This window comes from Anguilla rostrata, chromosome 11, assembly GCF_018555375.3.
Source record: "Anguilla rostrata isolate EN2019 chromosome 11, ASM1855537v3, whole genome shotgun sequence".
NCBI lineage: Eukaryota > Metazoa > Chordata > Actinopteri > Anguilliformes > Anguillidae > Anguilla > Anguilla rostrata.
In genome coordinates this window covers 18,865,121-18,886,571 of record NC_057943.1, presented here as the reverse complement: position 1 = coordinate 18,886,571, position 21,451 = coordinate 18,865,121, and the positions used below count along the sequence as shown (strand labels likewise).

General features: G+C 39.7%; 1 protein-coding gene across 3 annotated transcripts in view; it reads left to right on the top strand.

Moving 5' to 3' along the window:
- LOC135234189 (cadherin-4-like) overlaps positions 1-21,451 on the top strand; it is a 546,833-nt gene that overhangs the window by 117,242 nt on the left and 408,140 nt on the right. Inside the window, exon 1 of one of the 3 annotated variants that reach the window (XM_064298520.1) lies at positions 9,181-9,247. The exons of the other annotated variants lie outside the window; for them this stretch is intronic. The gene's annotated coding sequence lies outside the window, so the exon portion shown is untranslated. Of the gene's footprint in view, positions 1-9,180; positions 9,248-21,451 lie in introns of those variants that run through there. 3 annotated transcript variants of the gene reach the window in all.

Sequence of the window (21,451 nt, the reverse complement as noted above, 5' to 3'; positions counted from 1 at the left end):
GCATGGTTGACAGCAGCTTGTAAGCTGGTAAATTTCTGCGCATTGACTTAGAAAATGCTGTTTTATCACCTGTCCCAAAGTGTGTACCTATAACGGTGTATGTGTTTACTTTGCCATGCACAAATGGTATTTGTTTTATTTTATTTTTTTCATTTTGTCATTTCATCATTTAATTCTGAAAATGAAATGAGAAAAATATTCTTAACCCCATTCTATGCTATGGTCTCACATCACATTTGTGCCATCTGCACAAAGAAAGAACAGCAGAAAGCACTGCAGCTTAAACGCATCCTTTGTCAATGACACAAACTGTGCCTGGCGATTAGCCAGGGGTCACTGATGCAGCGCTTACCTAAGGAACCTTGCATCACTTAAGTCCTCCCCACCCCAGCAGCAAAATCACCTGTATCCCACCTCAGTAAGCTGCCAGCCATATAAACCAGACTGCATCTATCACTGTCTTGGCTATGTCTTAGGCCTCAGCACATATGGGGCAATGTTTATATGAATCATTTGTGTAAGAACTAGTTTATGACTTTTCTTACATCAACCAACTGTGATGAGTGGGTGGGTGAGTGGGCCTTGGTGGTCCCATTCCCTGTCCCTATTATGTACGCATATATTTTAGTTAAAGTATATTTGAGCCATTTAATATATGTTATTAAATCATGTTCATCCAGAACATTAAGTTGTGGATGTTGACTGATCAATAGCCAACACTCAATGGCAAACTGTTATGCTGGTAGTCAGTGTTCAATTTAGAACATTGTTGCTGAGAACATGAATCAATTGAATGTTGAGGTGCTCTATTGTCACTCAAAAATTGTCACTTGTAAAATTTTTAAATTTAAATCCAGGAACCTAAACAGACAATGTGTAATGACTGAGTAATCTATAGGATCAAAATGGCTGGAATATTAAGTAAATGTGACTTGGCTTGTATAAACAAATATGTTTCAGGTATATACCACTTTAAAGTTTAACACAACAGAAAGAAGTTACAGAAAAATACAACCATTATCCTAACCATTAGACCGTGGTATTGACTTGCTTCGACTTCACCACTCATTCCTGTCAAACCCTGGTGAAAAAACTGTGAAACACTTCCCTCTGTTGCTCAGTGGTCACAAAAGGCTCAGGTGTTTCCTGATGCAATTTCCCCAATAGTTTCTGCAAACTGACAGGTGTATGCTACATATACTCTCTTTGCGTTCAAATACTTCACTTGAAGTTCAATGAATGATCATAAAAGACAGATCACCAAATCCAAAGTTTTGGTCATTTTAATGAGCAAAATGGAAGCGATCGGCCATGATCTTGGCAAATCAAACTGACTTGGCAAGGTTCTTACGTTCGTCGTCTTTAGTGCAAACCCAGCTAAGGGTGGATGAACTGTCAGGAAGTGAGAAACGGGAGGCTATGCTCTAAATGTGAGCCGATGAAAGTGTCTCAGAATATACTGAAGTTATCCTGCATTTCTGAAAAAGAAAAATTGATCAGACTGTAAGGTTTGCTGTCTCTGATTGACTAGCTGATTAATAACACATCCGCAAATCTGGGCCAGTGACCAAAATAGTTTGTCTTTGCAGATCTAATGTCTGGTGGTATTTTTGGAGATGAGTCGAATGTCTGGTGGTGGTGGTGGTGGTGGTGGTGTGTGCGCGTGCGTGCGTGTGTGTGCGCTAGTGGAAACACATTGATGAGATATGCTGGTTTCTGATCTCAGCAGGCAGCGTGCCCAGTCAGCCTTCGTATCGTCCCCTTTGTTTGCACAGCTACTCTCATTTGCCCGTGACCATGTGAGTGGTTGTCTAAAGACTGACAGTTTCACACATCAACACCTGTCCCTGCTGGCTTCCAAGCAAGGTCATCATAGGCTCGGGTTGCTGTTGATACAATATTACAGGAGCATTGTTAACATTGTGAGCTAGCTGGGGTATCACAGAAGCTTTCCTCTTTGCCATTATTTCACATAAAATCCAATGACAACACTAGATTTTGCACAGAATCTCAAGGCTTTCAGGGAAACATATCTGAGCTATGGTCCACAGTAGCATACTTCTGGAGATGAAGTCAGAAAGTGTGGCCACTGCCAGGTGAATGACTAACTGCTGATCCTGTAAGCAAAAATATTCTTCACGAAATGCAATTCTGCAAATAATTATTTTGTTGTAGATTTCACTATTCTGGGTGTGGCTTGGCTAGGGACCAAGAGCCATAGCAAGTCATTTTCAGAAACCCGCCGTCTGCCTGACAGACATGTTGAATACAAAATAGATGTGTGAATGCAGTGAGAACCTGTGACAATAAAACAAGTTTGGGCAGCCTTGGACTTATACCAGTGGAATATCCATTCTGTCTTTCTCTCTCTCTCTCTCTCTGAGCATGTTGATGTGTCTGGTGTATGACCAAAAGATTTACAATACAAAACTACTTATTTTATTTATCCCTTTGGGGCAATTTCTTACTGAAAATCAGCAATGCACAATGTGTGAGAGAGGACATGTAACAGACAGACAGACATAATATAAGGAGATATTGGGTTAAAGGGAAAAAAGAATCATTAGGTGTTCATTAAAATGAACAGAATAGATGATAAAAATGAAAGCCTTCCCAGCCTGGGGGGTAATAAGGTAACATGGCTTTCTCTCTATGCGTGTTCTTACCATTTTCCAGTAATGAACAACATTTTAACAAAATGTGATTGCTGCCTTGAAACAAATTTCATTATCAAGTATGCCAGTCAGTTCCATGGGTCTCATTTTTTTCTCATGTCTGTCTGTCTGTGTTTGCACAGGTTATAGAATAAAAGAATAAAAAAGGATGACAGGGTGAACAGCTCTGCCTCATGATCGCTGTGACATTCAGGGGTTTGTGAAATAAGGATTTATTTTTAGAAACAAGGATTTGTTTTTAGAAACAAGAATTTCATTTTAGAAATAAGGATTGCACCTCTGGGTCACCGTAATAATGTGATGCCACAACAAAATGTAATTTTGAGCATTCCAATCTTTATTTATACAAGGAAATCACATGAGATTCAAACTAGTCCAGTGTCTGGTCCAGTTAAGCAGGGACTCTGTATTTCTTGTTATACTGTAATGTTACCCAGCACATTGCCATATGCATGGTATTATTATAGCAGGCATGCCATGTGATTGTGCCATACATCCTGGAATGGATTTTATGGGCTTTTTGCCATTGGCTCATTTTCTCTTCGAGCCGTATCTTGCTCCCGCTTGGCTAACACTATCAAAGCCTGCCAGCAGAAAATAATTACATGACAAAAAAGGAAAGCGTTAATATGGATTCCCTAAGTATTTTAATTTCAATATCAGCACATTTCCAGATTTCTGAGATGTGGAAGCAATTTCATTTCTTCTACAATAGGTTTCTAAAATTATTTCAGATTGTGCTGTAGCAGTGACAAAACAGTATCCTCAAGGTTTGTAACAGTGACTTTCATAGACCTTTTTCATTTTAGTAGTCAGTTATATATAGTATACATAGTATCCCAAACATTATGGTGGGGAAATGGGGGGGGGGAACTATTTATAAAGATAATACAGTAATTTCTATATGGTGAAACCCAGATGCATACAAATGCACTTGTTTGGGAGATTGAAGAACTTTAACCACATGCAAATGGTTTGCTTGCAAATCTAAAATTGTGGAGTAGAGAGCCAAATCAATAAAAAATGTCTGTCCCAAACATTATGGTGCTCACTATATATAATAGTATAATACAATTACACTAATTCAATTGCTCAAATACAATTGCTCACAAGTGCTCACTTGACAGATGGCTTGAGAGGCAAAGAAACATATAAATTGGAGATCGACCCAAAGTCTCCAAATCTGTCATCAGAAGCCACTGTCATGCCAATAGTTTTTTTTGGGAGGGTTTGTGGAAAAAAGCCTCTATTTAGCTATTTAGGGCAATCAACGAAATAACCATCTGGAATTAGCTAAATTCCACTTCCATCAGAGCCGTGTGTTATGGACAGATGTACTTAAATTAGGCTTTTTATAACTCAAACCAGTGGTGCATTTGGCATCAGAAGAAGGATACTTATGTTGAAGACCCACTGTGAAATATGGTGGTGGATCTTTGATGTTATGGGGTTGTTTTGCATCTACTGGTCCTGCGGCTCTTTTTAAGGTCATTGGAATCGCAAGTGGTATCATGAATGAATAATGATTAATTTTAGCCAAAAACCTGGTGTTCTTTGCCTGGAAGCTTAAACTTGGCCGCAGATGGATCTTTCCATAAGACAATGATTCCAAGCATACTTCAAAATCAACAACAAAAAAAAATTACCATAAAATTAATATTTTGCAGTCTCCGTCTCCAAAATTTGTGTTTTGAAGATGGTGGTAGTCCACAAGCACAGACTAAAGGATCTGAAGTGTCTTGAAAGATTCTGTTTGATGTAACAGTCCAAGCACCCAAATATATTCACCCATATTCATCCCTAAAATCCCCATAGAAGATGAATCAGTATTGTTATCCTTGCAAAAAGAAGGTGCATAAAGTGAAGAAACTGGTGTGAATATGTGTTATTTATTTATTTTATTTTTGGGAAATGTGTAATTTGAGAAAAGCATGGTTTTGGTTGATTTCACTAAATCATTAAAGTAGAACATGTTCTGTATGTTAGAGTTAAAATATAGCTTAATACTTGTTCTTTTGTTATGTATTGTAGTATTTTTCCATCTTTATCAAGAGTGTGAATACTTTTGGAGGGCACTGTAATAAATATTGAACAATAAATATGTAATAAACATTGGAAAATATGCATTTCTTCATAAAGCTTGAAAATGAAACTACACTCCACCACATGAGTACCACATTTCACACTCAAACTCTGCTTTTAGCACTGTTACTTGACCTCAAAAAAGGCCACATAGCATCACAGTCAAAAGGTCTTTTGTCTTGAGAGGCTGGTATCTGCGAGGCTCTGGGATACTACTGGAAGGTCCGAGGGTCTGTGGATGCATGCTTGCAGGCTGAGTGGTCTGCCTGCCCCCTAGGGACACGAGGTACAGGAAGCAGGACACTGTTAGTGAGTACTGTTAGCTGCCCTGCTGCTCAAGCTCGGTCTTGGAGCGGCAGGCAATTGGATAAAACTACAGGATGACAGGATTTTTTCCACCCAGTCTGTGGTCTGGCCATTGGATGCTGCTACAGGCCAGCTGTCCAACTCTTGTTTCACTTTTTTAGCACATGTGCGGAGTTCACAAGCGGAAGCATGGAGATTAACAAATTAACTAGAATGCATAACCTGTATTATGTACTGTGATGTTGCGAGGAGAAATCACATACATAAAATAAATACATTGACATAAAACTAATTGCATTACTATTATTACTTTTCGACTTAGGAGGTCTTCATCAGGCATATAATCACATGAAGGAAGTGAGAAGTACAGTGTATATATAGACACAGACAGATGGAGAGGCACACACACACACACACACATATATATATATATATATATATATATATATATATATATATATATATATATATATATACTTTAACACTGTAAGCACACTGAACTTAATAGTATTTGGGCCTTAATAAAGGTCTTTGTTCAAAGAAGAAAAGAATAAATGTAAACAAAAACACATAAACGGTGTATTACTGTATGGAGGTGTGATGCAAGTGTTTGGACATAAATGTATGAATTGTCGATTAAATGGAGGAAGAAACACATCGTTACCAATGTGAAGAAATATGGCCCGAACATTCGAGGGGGACGAACTAGAAATAAACCAAAAATTCAAAACAAAGGCTTAATGTCAAAATCCTCATTGAGACCCATTGGCATAGATCCAATATGTTTCACGCTGAAGAAAAACTCTCATGATCACCTCCTCTGTGCAGTCTGTCTGCTTTCTCAATGGCAATATATAGACCGTCTGTATCTCTTCTATCTGTCTGTGTCTATATATACTCCCCACTTCCTTCTTGTGATTGTATGCCTGGCGAAGACCTCTTGGGTCGAAACCTTGTGCTGTGAATAAACCACAAGGGAGCTCACTGCTGTCATCTGCCATTATGTTGTTCTTGACAGTTTTCTCGAAAGGAATAATAGGATGTTTTGCTGTTGAAGCATGCATAGATGCACACTTCAGATTTTGAACGAACGAAGTGCGCATCCGCGTACTTTATCCGTGCGCCGCACTACCGTACTTAAGTTTGGACTCACACTCCAAGATGAAGGCGTGCTCAATATGTGCACTCGGAGCATGGAAGTATGTGGTTTGGGACACAACTTTCTGCAACATTGTAGCTGACACCAGAAAAAACTGGATGGGGTGTGTTGTTTTTATACCGAAGAGAAACTTGAAAACATGTCTGTTCTTTATAAAACTTTGCGGACAACCACACTCACAGCTTAATGTCCGTAGCTCTATCGGACATTCAGAATAATTCAGTACATGTTGTTACATATTGTTACAAATGAATGACAATATAACAGTGTACTTTAATTCATTAAAAAACTGTTCATTTATTATTATATAATATCAAATAATCATTAAGTTCTTTTTTTCATTTCTGTTCCTAAAACAAAAAATGATTGACAAAAAATACAGAGAGTGAGGTAGGGAGACACATAGCTGAAAGGTTAAAGATGTAAAAGCAAAATTACGGGTAGGGTAATGTGACTAATCGATTGCTGCTCCTTTCAAACAATAAAATAAATAGATAATTCCTATTTTGATGCTGAAACAGAAGAAATTGAGTTCAAAAGTACAGACTCTTTAAGGGTTTTTTGTAATAATGTTATATTTGTGTTTCTTATTTACAGTACCGCCAGCTCTTGGCACTGTAAATCCAGGCACTGGTGTCACTATCCCACCAACAGAATAATATATAACATTTTCAGGAAACATGGGACAATGGCACGATCATATCTGAATACTTATAATCTTGATCATTTCAGTAGTCTTTGGAGTCACATCTTTGGATATAAAAAGTGTGTGTTTGATGGTATATTGCTGCCAGTGCAGGGAATATGTGCTAATTAAATTCACATCTGTCTTAAAATAATTGCACGGCTAATTAAAACCAATTAGCAAAAAAAGTGATCCTCAAGTGATTAGTGTCAAAACTGTCACGTTGTTCTGTACATTCTGAATAAGTAGCGCAGCATCTTTATACTGATGTTGCTTTTATCGAAAGATAATCATCATGATAGAACTGCCTCCCAGACATCAAGTTCTGATAATTTATGTGCAGTCATTTTTTTGTCTTTGCAGTTGAAATTGTCTTCATAAAATAACCCTGTCTGCATATTAACATTTTTGTAATAACTTGCTTCAAACTGTTCCTCAACACATTTCAGTCTATGTGTGGAGAATAAGGAGATGAGAAAGAGGAAGATAGAAGGCAATGCGTATGTAGTGGGAAGTCTTTGAACCGAGTACAGGGGAAGGTGTTCGGTGGACCTCACGCGGGGCTGCGGTCATGGCCCGGTGTCTCTTCACAGGGCCTGGCGGGGAGTGACATCACAGAGCTCTGTCGAAAATCAACAGTGGGTGCATTCACAGTGCAGAGATGCTGTATGTCATCAAATTTGCCCTTGACGCTTTTACAGAGTGAAGTACAAGAGTTTCCGTCATACAGAGCTGACAAACACGTATGCGTGCGGGCACACACACACACACACATTCATTGTAGATACTGTTTGACAGGCATGCATACAAAAATGGCCCTATCATTGTATCTTTCACTGCTTGCATGTCTGCAGCAGAGATACATTTATGTAATATAAGTGTAATGTAGGTATAGTTCAGACCATATCATGCACCTCAGTGATGATCATTTCAGCTCCCCTCAGGAAGCCAGTCCAGCTTCTGTGTTAGCATGTCCAGTTAAATACTGTGTGGAAATATTATGTAGCAATCAGGCTTCATGAACTACAAAAAATGTTGCTTACAATTACAGCTGGACTCAATTTTGTAATATCATTAGCCATGCCCATCCCAAAAAAATAAACATAACCCAATTGTGCAGAAACCTGGGAATCCTTGCCCATTTAGGGGGTGTTCTGTTTAAGGCTTTATAACTCCAAATGTGAGCATCACAGAGACATGGAAAATGGCTTGAATGAAGCAAGACAGTTGTATCATTTACAGTACTAACTAATACTTAGATTAGAATATATTCATGATTTCAGTAGATAAAACATGCCAGAAATACAAAAAAATCTAGGCAAGAAAACAAAAATGAAGTTCTAATTTAGAAACTCCTTGACTGCATGTGTGCAAAATGAGGCTGATATGCAGAACTACTAAAGTCCTATGAAGAAAACTATAAGCAGTGTACCCTGGTATCCCTTGCTATCTCCAAATCTTTCCCAAATGGCTAAATAATGCATTTCTGTAAATCATACAATAATATTATATTTTACTATTAATCAACTATATTGACTAATGAAACTCACATCTGCATGCTTTTCAAGTGGGAAATTAGATCTTTTCATCAATATGGCGGCATTCTCTGTTGTTGGCGAGCGAGAGATCGATGACCCCCCCCACCCCCCCAGGTAAGGCAGAGTACTTAGGAGTTTGAACAGGGAGTGTGCACAAAGTATTCTGTCTTCTGTCTCCAGTGGAAGATGGAGATTGTATTCCACTCTTCTTAAATTGAGATAAATTGTGAATATAACTACCTTAACTGATGTGCAATTGCTACATGTTGCAGAGTACACTACACTACAAACAAAGCAGTATCAAGCAAGCAAGTATGGTATGAGTTAATATAGATGGTATGCTATTTCCTGGGCAAATAAGATAAGTAATATAAGGTGTAAGGGTTGATAAATCCCCATGAAATATGGAGACACTTTTTGGTGCTACAAAACATATTTTGCATGCACTGCAACTACCCTCATCGTTGTGACCTCACATTGTGTGTGCAAGACTGGAATCATGGTTGATAAATGTGAGATGTCCTCTGATGTCAAACCTTAAAAAGTTGTGTAGTGTACATTTGGCCTAAGACAGCTTGCAGTGACCCTGAATGCAACTGCCCTGAGGTTATAGGTAAAGGTCACAGGTGGACTGTAGAATCTGTCAAGTATTCAAATTGTCTCCCAGAGCATACAATATATGAAGTATAATTACTTTTGGAAGGAGGGTAATTCTAAGTATTTTTTGTGAAGGAAAGGAGCAGGCATGTTGGGAAGCAGCTGCCAGCCTTGACAAGGTGCATTTGGAGACACGTATGATAGGGTAAATTCAGCATGCGTACTGTGTTTTATCTTCACAAGGAATGTGGCAGTAATTACACACCTGAGAGCAACTGATAAATACAGCTGGCAGGCTGCCCAGCCAAAGCATAATGTTTTATTTGAAATTACATTAAATTGTACCTATAGAATCTTTTTTAAGTAATGCAATTTTCCCTTTGACTCCAGAAAGTGAAATGTGCATTGAAAACACAGAATTGAGTTGAACTGTTGAGTGTACATCTTCAGTCAATTAATTTATAGTCTGACTCACAGGATATAGACTGTGGGTATAAGTCTGCCATTGGCCGACTATTTCAGTCGGAATTCTCCTCCCCTTCCGCTATCTGCGTGTTACTGTTTTCAAAGCCCCCGTCGCTACGTGAATCAACAACAACCTCCGAGCTAGCACTGAAAATGGCAAGTTTTGACGAAGATTTGGATTGTGCAATAAGGCAGGCCTACTTGGTTCTTTCGGTGAATGGTTGTAGATATACAAAGAATATGTTTAGAACATTTACTGTCTAACAGGGACGTTTTTGCATGTTTGCCCACCGGTTATGGAAAAAGTTTCATATACCAAGCATGGCCTATCGTCTGCAGTGAGCTAGCGAGGGTAAACACAGAGACATGGCGTGAAAGTGCCATAGTTTTGGGAGTGTCCCCCTTGGTAGTGATAATAGTAGTGCATAGCAGCAGCTATGATGGAAGCATTGGTTACATCTTGAATGAATGTGTTGCTTGTTCTGTATTTGTCTCCCAGAGCAGTTGTAGAGACGTTTCTTCTATTAATCAGCTTCCGCAGTTGGTGCAGTGTCCCCATGTCAGCACTGGATGTGGTCTTATAATATTCTTTAAGCATACGATCTGTGAAATTCATACCGCAATGAAAATCTGCGATGGCGGTGACAATGCCACTTTGTCGACCATGTTCAGTGTTTGCATTCTCTATTGAGCGAAGGGCACTATCAGCATTTTGCTTGGTTATGCTGATCTCCAGCAATGATGATATTTACAGCTGGCTTCATCACTGTTTCTCCGTCTACCTCAGCAGGTACATAAGGGACATATCTGTCATGTGTGTAACCTAGGATGTTTATCATATCTGCTGTATTCTTTTCATCTGCATCAAATAGTCCAAGGTGGGTTATATCTGTTTGTTTGGCCATTTCAGATCAGTAAACATGTGGTATGTGCCACTGATGGTCGTCTTTGAATGGGCTGAGGCATGGAAGGTGGGACACCAACACTCTTCCTATCAATTCAGCAAATTCCTGTCTGAGATGGACTTTATCATTCTGATTTGGCAATATGTCTGTAAGTGGGACCTCCAGTACAAATCTTCTGTTGTCTCCGGAGAGATGAGTGGCACTGACTCTCTCTTTATTACCAGCCATTATCATCCAATAATACATTTTTTTTTGGTGGGTCATTGTCATGGTATGAGGGGTTACACTGTGATCCAAGTTATCGATCGTGATCTGGACTGGAAATCTAACTGAAGTGATCTGGAGATAGAGAGGAAAATGAGACTGTTTTAATTGAAGATTAATTAGTGCAAAAGGAAAAGGATGGGATGTAGTGACTGGAAAAACACTACTACAACAAAGTTGTGAAATAAAAACAAATCTGACCATTTCAATTTTAAAAGTTTGGCATGTAATACTGTGACACAGCTTTAATGAATAAGGTGTTAGCCTGGGGTATACAAACACTCAAAGCCTTTACCAACCTGATCTATAGATTGAGGAGACAGACAGGTCTGAGGTAGATCTTTTCTACTGAGCGGAAGAGCTGTTTGTAAAGTTCTTATTGTAAAATAAAAATACCAGCGCTACCCATAGATGCTTCTCTTGATTATAATTTATTTTTCCCAACATGTGTAATCACAATGAACTGTAGGATGGGACTTGAGTAGACTTATGATTTCCATGTACCAACTTAAATTTCACAATTAAAGGAACAGTTCAATTTATATTGACAGTTCTGTCATCATTTACTCACCCCCATATGCGTCAAAGCTCCTTTGAGGTTTGTGTCCACGTAACATACAGCAAGTTAGTGAGAGCTAACTCATTTATGCCCTTTTCAGAACTCTAAAGAAACAAGATCCATTGGCTTCAACTTGTCTGGGAGAAGGCTGAGATGGAGTTTTGCTCACTAACTTGCTGTGTGTTACACAAACCTCAATAGAGTTTCAACTGACATGGGGGTGAGTAGGTCATGACAGAATGTTCATTTTAAAGTGAACTGTTCCTTTAAAGTGAAGTTAACAAACCTGAACTGGCTGTGAATGCAGTTCTGGGGCTATGGTGACAAGTTTCTTCCTCACTGCTCCATCATCAGACGGCAGGGCAGTTGGCTGAGGTAGATGCTGGGACTGAGGCTGTGGCTGAGGCCTAAGTTTCAGACTACAGACAGCAGACTACAATAGAGAAGATGAAAGACAAGAAATAGTAACACATTTTAACTTGGCCTTGACTGCTGATAACAATTTCCATATCATTTTATTTTGAACTGAGATGGTCTAGTAGCAATTTGAGAATAATTATGGTTTTTATTGAGACTATGGTTAGCTGCTCCTCAGATCTCTACATGTAGGTTAAATTGAGACAGCCACCTTAATACATCTCTGGACAGCATAGCTTTGTTTTCCAGGCAGAAACATGAATGGCAATTGGTGTTAAATGTAGCTATATAGGCAAGTTGTCATAGAAAAAACTTCTGTATAACTAGTCATAAACCTTTGTTTAATCATCAATGACAGGACTATATGAGTCTTACATTTAGCCTATCTATGTATCGAATATGATTTTACTACAGTTGCAGGACCACAACAACTTGTGAACGCACCTCGGAAAAGCCCAGACTCCTTCTTGCAAGACTCTCATGCCCGATGTTGATTCGTTTTCTGACACGGCCATCGTCAGTCAGAGTTTATTTGGCACATCTTTTAACTCTGGCAGTGGCATGCGACAGTGACATTGACTTGACCAATGTACTGATCCGTTCCACTTCACACGAGCTTCTGTGGTATCGGTTTAATAACGTTCTGCAAGAGCTACATACAGCTGTTAAATCGTCTGTGGTTTTAACGAGTCCAGTGAGCTCCTCCAGGGCTAAAGTATAGGCAGGCTTCACCTCTAGGGCACCGATGATCTAGTTATGTTTGTTTTTTTTTAATCAGTAAAAGTCGTATCACATAGACGACATAGTCTTTTACTGTTTTATGTGGCGTTTTCTTTTGCGGGGATTTAGACATTTTAATGCCAGGGCTCGCCTCCCCACGTGTAAATGCTCCGCCAAAACAAGTTCTTCTTTTTCTCTGAGTTTAAATGGAGGGTCACAGCCACAATTAGGCGTATACTGCCACCTTCTTAGCGGGATACCAAAACAAGTTCCCCCCCGACACTATTTTGCAAGGGCGTCGTCGCTGCATCCTGGACTTAGCGCCCCCCAAGACGATTGTGTTTGGTTTAAAGAAATACAAACAAGCCAGAGTGTTTTTTTCCCCTATAGCAGAACAATACCTTTCTCCAGTGCTAAAACGAGATAGGTCTGGCTATGCGAGTAATTTGCAATGTAATTTCTCTGCAAATTGCAGATGCATCAAGAATTTATGCAACATAAGAAAGAATAGGCCTACCTCTTGTAGCAGGCCTGTTTTATTTGTTTGTTTTTTTTTGTTGCCCAACAACAAAATTTTGTTGTTGGGCATTTGTATTTCCATTGCAAAAAGCGTCATTGGGACAGTGTCTCTGTAAAAAGCACTATAAAGTAAATATGTAAGTTTGAATTGAATTGAACATCATTTCTTGATGTTTTCCAGGGGTTATTACATTCTGTTGTAAATATGAGCTGTCTTGTTCTTGCACCATCATTTGTGTTTCAATAAAATGCACTATTTAACCTAGGGAGTTAAAGGGAGATGTGAGTCACAAAGTCTTGCTAGCTATGGGTAGGAATCATTCATACATATAATGTATATACCTCCTGAGCTATGGGGCGACATAGGTCAGCAGGTAGAACGGTTGTCTGGCAGTCGGAGGGTTGCCGGTTCGATCCCCCGCCCTGGGCGTGTCGAAGTGTCTCTGAGCAAGACACCAAACCCCTAATTGCTCCCAATGAGCTGATTGGTGCCTTGCATGGCAGCCTTTCACCGTTGGTGTGTTAGTGTGTGTGTGATTGGGTGAATGAGAGGCATCAATTGTAAAGCGCTTTGAATAAAAGCGCTATATAAATGCAGTCCATTTACCATGGATGAATATGGAGGTATATTCATTGTACATAACAGAAATACTGTAGGTGTTTGTACATTTGAGGAAGATGGGCCTCTAGGATATGGGCTTAGTTCTTTGCTAATTTTGCTAAGTGAAATTGTTTGTGTGAGTGTGGTACTATATTTATCTAATGCATGGACTTGTTGATGCCTCAGTTTTACAGCAAGATAAGAAATATGTACAGCTTGAGATTCTTCATCAGGTTCAAATCAAAAGTCTCAAATCCACAGCGATTCCAGTGTAATCTACTTTTGTATTTTTCTGTTTAACTCCATTAATCAGAGGGCTAGGCCCCTGTCTCACTCCTGCCCAGCTTCACCCTTCAAACCCCAGCCCCAATGTGCACCTCGGATGGTCACAGATCATTGTATTCTCTGGAGTGGTTTCTCACCACTGGAATGATTTTATACTACTCTGCCGGAAACCGTTAATCTTTACCTTGGATCTGTAACTGGTCTGAGTTCACTCCCATTGGGATAAATGAGGTGAATACACTGGCCACACTGCTGGCTGAGGAGGGAAAAGCCTTAAAACTCGTTACAATGTGCAGGGCACGACACTGTAGGGTACCCAACGAAGTGCATGGAGGTTCCTCAACGATGGCAGAACGTCTGCTTTTCATGAACCTTAGGCACTGAAAAGCCTGTCCACTTTTGGTGGCATTCCTCTTAATTTACCGCAAACAAAAGCTTCATGATTGAGAAGGGAGGCAAAAACGAATGTGCTTCCATATTGCCAACATCCTTGAATAGACCTGGTTCATTCTCCGTATGAAACTAATTGCTAGCCCTCTCCTGGTGACTAATGCTGCATTGTGAGTATCTCTGAAAAGCTCAGGCAAGGTGTGTTGTTGTTTCATGACACATTATTAATGCAAGAAGATGATGTAAATCGATGTCTTGGCTGAAAGAGAGAAAAAAAGGGGAGACCTTACAATTCCTCATCAGCATTGTAGCAAGTCCTTAGTGAAAGAATCCAGACTTCTTTGTTTGGTTTCTTATATTGATTGACCTGAAAAACTCAGTACAGTTACATCCTAATGGAAGAGATAGGGGGCAGTAGTTTTGTACCTGTTATTTTGAATATGAATAGACCATTGTAATCTGAATAGGGCTTGATTTCTCACCTTGTGACACATCTGTGGGATATCGCATGTGTGAGTCTGTGCAGGTGGGGCTGGGTGGGTGTTTTGTTTAGGAAGGGGGTGGAATTTGAATACAGATGAGCCCCTTTCACAAGCATTGGCCATGATGCAGTTTATTTCACCTTGCATCTGTGAGTGGGTTACCCGTCCTGTTATCGAAGCTGTGGCCTGGCCTCTTCTGCGCATCTACGAGTAGCAGACTGTTCAAACGGTGAGAATGTAGCAGCCTGTGCCATCGGACATTCTACGCCATGATATTCTTTTATAAAATGGGAGAAGAAGAAGATAGACCATTCCAATATTACCCCGCAATCATGTTACCACTGGAAGCAGGTTTGTCTGCAGGGGAGTGCGGGCTCGACTGACGAAAAATAGTTACAGCCATTGTTTCCGGACAGAGCTGCGGGTTACGGTAAAAGCATGCTAATTCTCAGACAGTGCTCAGCAGGGCTTCTTCATAGAGCAGAAATGAGCAATGCACATGAAATGCGCTGAGCGAGTTTGGTCAGGATATTTGCTGCAGCTGCCATTGGTTGTCCTCAGCAGGCGCATGTTCTCATATTCAACCAATTGCATACACACAGTATTTTCCACAGAAGATTTTTATTGGGGGACTGTGTGTATGCAACCACATGTTATCATATTCAACCAATTTTATATATACACATCACTACATGTTCTCAGACTCAAGCCATCACATGCACACATCACTAATGGAGCACCTTTTTTAAGCTGACAGTCAGACCCCCCCAGTGCTGCTCATTGCCTGTGCCACTCTTTGAAGGCTCACGTGCTACTACTCAGAGTTGTTCTCACTCTCCACCCCCCCGATTTACTTTGGGTTTACTCTGTAGGAAATTTTGATATTGTAGAGGATCCATGGATACATTGTGCGTTTCAGTGCAAATACATTTTTTGTTTAGCTCAGAAATTATTATAATGGAATCTGTAGTCTTGTTATGCTATGAGCAATTAAATATACAGTATGTGTATATCTATAGTACATTTTAGATGTATGTGAGAGAGTGAGAAAGAGAGATAGAGAGCAGAGCTTAGTATATGTTGAGGTAAAGATGGGCATGCTGAAGAGAGAGAGAAACTGAAAAAAGATATGTACTTGAATTTGAGCAAGAGAGAAACAGGGAGAGAAATAGAGGGAGGGCGTACTTTAAAGTGACACGGGCTAAAAATGAGACGTGTGTGATGGAGAATGAGGAGCTGGTGGTGTGTCTTGGGGTTGGGGGGTTGGGCAGACCCCCTCCATCACTTTCAGACCTGTGGTGTGGCACGGCCCCTCTCAGGGAGTCCGTGCAGCTGTGGCAGGCAGATGGCACCAGGTCGCTGAAATCAATTTCTCATTGCAGCCACCTTTAGTTAACAAGGTTAAACTCACAGCTCCATCAAGCACCTCCTCTCATACGTGGCACTGGAGACCTTTCACTCTTAAAAAGTCAGGAACAAACACAGATTGTCATATACCGCTTCCCCCTTACGCAATGTTGGTTACTGTGTGGAGTTTCCCTGTGTAGTACAGCACATTGGTTCGCATCACTGTTTTCACCAAAAGGGGATGTAGCTCGCTCATAAAATATCCAAACACAAAAAAATGTGAAGCCAACAGCAAGTTTACCATTGCTTATGTTCTGCTTCGCATTTGTCCTCTCCTTCTTCTCCTGGCTCTGACGATTGCCACTCTGTTTGGGAGGCTGTGTCAGCACTCAGTAAATTACTGCCTGGTTTCAGTAATTCTTAAAATCCACATGCAAAGAAGAGAGTCGCAATTAAGACGTGTGTTAGTAAATTAGAGGGAATACTTAATTGGTCTAATTTACAGAATCTACACCCTGTTTTAGCGTCTTTGCCCCTGGTTTACATATGCATGAACAGATTTAAATATGTGTGAAGTGGATTGAAATGACATAATCTCCACAAATCTCTTTGTGATAGCAGTTTTGCGTAGGAAAAGCAGTTGCCATTTGTCGGTTAATGTGGTCCTCGATAGTTCAATAAACCAGTTCTTCCTCCTATATCAATCACAATTAACCGAGAATATTTTTAATCTCTTACTGTAGCTTCGAACCATCTTACGTCATTGACATAATATACACCATGCACCTGAGATTGGACTACAATTCTGAAGGTAGTGAGGCTGGAGCAGGTCTCTGTAGTTTTGCTTGAGTGTTTTTCTCGAAATTCTCAATACTTGCCTCACCGTACAAGCGATTTTATGTGTATATATATATTTGATTTCAGGTTGCTCTAATTTGAAGTATCACATGCACTCCTCGGTGTGCACGCACAGCACTCCACATAATTCATCTCCATGTCATGGTTCATATTCATTTATTTTCTGAATATCAATCAGGTAACATTGCTCCATTGATAAATTTTCATTCATTTATATTATATATCATTTTTATTACTTCACCCTCTTTTGTGTTTTTTTATTTTTTCCACTAGGCACACTGGCACTGAAGGGGAAAAGGGGAAAATGTAAAAAGAAACTTTTTTGACTTTCTTTGACCTAAGTCTTGTTTTAAAAAAGTCATTGGGAAGTTAATTAAACTTATTAAAAATAGCCAAGTAAATGATGAAGCAAATGGCTTTCAGCAAGCATATGGCTTCAGACATGTACTTAAAGAAAAGTGAATTCAGCAGGACAGGGGTACACAACTCCGGTCCTGGAGGTTTGATCTCCATGCTAATTTTGGTTCAAACCAATTACCTTAGTTTTAGATTTCTGACAGTCACAGGTCTATAAACTATGCTTGTTCACTTCTGTATTTCGGCACTGTGAAATCTTTAGGGTACACTTGCACTCTGCAGCTGTAGCTGGTGCTTACACAAATCACAGATTAAGATATTATTGAGCTAATTAAAAAATTAAGAGCAGAAGTTGACACAAGATCCTGAAATGGATTGGCCATTTCACTGTGTATGGGGTTATTATCATGCCACGCCTTTCAGATAGCCGATGTTGAAAAGAAATTATATTTTCATGAGATCCTGCTTACATCACTGCATGTTTACTGGTTATTAACCTAAGAAAATATTGATAACTGCAAAAACAAACATTCCAATAAATGCTTCATCACTCCAATAAATAGTTAAAAGTAAAATTAGTGTATTTTGATCTCACTTTTAAGGTCTGAGTGTTCCCCATCCCCGAAGGGTTTGTATCTCTTAAGTCTGAAGTTCTGCTGTGTTTCTGCTTGTGTTCCTTTAGCTAAATAATTTGATTAATATAAGGTGTCAGGAGTTTACCATGCTGTCCTGGGCAGTGTACAGCATGACTGTAATTAGGGGGTCTGTGTCAACAGGTATTTACAGCTGTCACTGTCTACGAGATCAATGCGAATGGTGACGAGTGTCTAATATAGGAGCAGAGCCAGCCCAGGACTGATCTGGCTTTTGAGTACATTCATTTAAGTAGCGCTCCCATAGTCGGTGCAGGATGAAGCATTGGTAATTTACGCGCTGGTTCCTGGGGGCTGTTGAATGATGACACTCCCTGGAAGATCTTCGCCACCTCAGAAAAAAAAAAAAAACCTTTTAGGTGTTGTAATCAAAAAACAGTTTGCATAGACACTCTATCAATGTACAAAAAAGCAATCTGTGGCAATTGTGATACTAAATTACACTCTGAGGCAAGCTTATTGAAATGGTTGTAAATCATTTGCTGGGGTAAATAAGGTTACACTGGTAACTTTCTATTTGATTTCATTTCATCATTGACTCTCCTTTCAATAGTATGGTGTATTTACAATTGCAGTGTCATCCAGGTTTTAACTTAAGGCCTTTATTAAACCAGTTTACCTTGATCTGCGCACTTTAACATGTGCACACAGATACATGTAAGTACACAGTGTAGCATTCGCTCACATGCACACTTCAAAAGGATCAGGTTTTGGGGTTCAGTAGATTCCCAGTAGGTTTGGGGGTTTAATCTCCAACCAAGTGATGTGAAAATCTTTTAAACTCTGCTTGGTGTGACTTGGGGGATAGATTTGGGCAATTGTCTTGTGAGAGCCTGACATCTTGTTCAGAGGGAAGAACTGTTCACCATCCACTTTTAATATGTAACAAAGATTGGTATAAGCTAAGGCCTTTCAAGCTATTTAAGGCCACCAGCTTGAACATGGCTGTACATACATTTTTAAAAAAGAAATAATGATTTATGTACATACCTACATTGGATGTTCAAACCCAGTAAGGTTCCAGACCTATATTGGCAGCTTTTTGTGGACATGTTTTCAGATTGAATCTGTTTCTCAGAATCCCTCATAATCACACTATCATTTACTGTCAGATGTAGAGATTCTTCCTGTGCAAGTGGAAACCTGATGTAACTTTAATCTTTCACTCAAAGAGGTTGAAATTAATTTATACTATGCTGGATTCCAGGTTAGTAAAATGTCCTATTTTAACAGAACTGTGCCTGTGATGTAAAGGACATCTTGCCTATCTCCAATTTTTTACTGTAACCAGCCACAGTGGGTGAGGATGTTTATTTTAAAGTCACCTTTAAAATATAAAAATATATTTTTCAAAGGCCATCTGAATCTGATCCCCATATCACCTGATGTCCTTGAATGTGTTATTTCTATCTGGGTCTTCAGTTGTAATATTGTGCATTTTTCATTTACTGAAGAGACACAATTTAGCCAGAATGAATAGCTATTTTAACACATTGCACTGTGAATTCATACAACTGTCCATGTCCTTAAACAAACTGAAGTATTATTCTGAAAGATCAATAACAGTATCTCCCCCTGCTCTGTCACCACTTCTTTTGTAGGCAACTGAGGTAGTTATGCTATTATACAACCTTGGCCGTGTCTGTGTGTGTGTGTGCATGCTGTGCGTGTGCATGTGTGTGTGTGTGTGTGTGTGTGTGTTTGCGTGTGTGTGTGTGTGCGTGCATGTGTTTGCGTGAGAGTGAGTGTGTGTGTTTGTAGAGGTGTATGGGGTGGGTAGGGCAATGAATCACACAGCAGGCAATTTAAGAGATAATTACATTGATCGTGATAAGTTATATATATCTTCAGTGTACAGTGAAACTAGTATGACTCCAGTTCGGTCTTTTAAGGAGACAGATCCCAGACTGTGTGTTCTGTCCTAATGCTGATTTTATTGAAAAACACATGTGGCTCACACCGTTAAGGACAAAATCTCCTGGAACTTGTATATACCCTTGTGTTTTCATTACTTATAATGCTAGTAGATATGTCTGCTATGGGAAAGGTGTTCAGCATGCAGAAATATCCATGCAATTGGAGTTCATTTATTTTTTACACAATGTTAACTCTTGGCCCACAGAAACATCACATGAGGTGATGCTCTAATTCATTGACCTCAATAGGGAGGCCCCTTTTTAATTTTATGCAGGATTAGTATGACCCAGAGCCGGAGATGATGACCTCCTACTTGTTCTGACTAGTCTAGACTTGAGGTAGGCATTACTATATCACAGTAATGCCACCTAACTAAGAAAACCTGCAACTAAAATTTTATTTTAATGCTGCATTGGTGTGTGTGTGTGTGTGTGTGTGTGTGCATGTGTGCGTGTGTGCAATTTTGAACACATGTGAATCCATGTGAGCAGGGTCTTTGCTTTTCCCACTCATCTTTTTTGGTGAATGAAAACCAAGAATTGAAAATACTTACATTTTCATTAGATGGACAAGGTGTTATTGTTCTAGAAAATCAACAAGACCCTTATTACTTGTTTCCTTTCCATGTCATTGTGAAGCTCGAAATTGAGTGATGAGTAAAATCGCAGTGTCCTGCAGAGGGCACCAGAGATGTAATTTTTTCCAACCCCCCCCCTCCAACCATACTGCAGTCGAGGCTGAGAAGCAACTGAGGCTGAGGAGAGGTGTGAGGTACTGCAGCATGCATTATTTGGTTCCGAAGAAGTCGAATAATCTCATCCCAATGCCTGATCTGATGTGTTTGTCACAGAGGAGTTTTGAGTTAGCTGCAGAACAAGTGATGAACTGCAGTCTGATCAAATTAGTTCACGGTCCTACCGTGAAGAATCCAATATGAAATATGTTTAGCTCAGTGTCATAGAAAACCTCACCCACAAGCTGTTCCTTTACAGAGCAATAGTCAGTAATTAACGATATCCGGGGCAATCTGAGACAATTGGCCTAATTTGTCCACGGGAAAGGGAAACAGAAGACCAATCGAGCCCCTTGTTTCAGTCTCTCATTCATTTGGTCTCAAAATACAGGCAGCAGCAAGTAGATTTTCTCTGCAGCTGGATAGTATCCAGGCACCTTAATTACATCTGTGTGTGCTTGTGCGTGTGTGCATGCGTGTGCGTGCGTGCGTGAGTGTGTGTGTTTTCATATGAGCTATGAGCACTAGCTGAAATGAGAACATTGAAAACACAAATTCCAAAAAAAAAATTGTAATGTTGAAACACCAATATTAAAATCACTTACATTATTGTAACATACATGTACCCTTTAAAAATATTTCGGAATTATTTATGAATGCAACAAAAAATTATTAAAACAAAACATCATCAAAAAAATTACAGATTTCAGTTTCCTGGACCTTTAACTTACTAGCTTGGTGTCTGTATTTAGCTGGCTCGCAGACTCTGTCGAATAATGATATTGATGGAGCCAGAAGCTTCTTGTGTCTTCTCCATCCTGAGGCAGGGAAGGATGCACTACAGCACTTCGTGTTTTTCAAGCTGACCAGGCTCTGCAGGTGCAGAAATGGATGATCGTCCTGAATATTTCAGTCCTTACTGGTATATGCCTCCTCC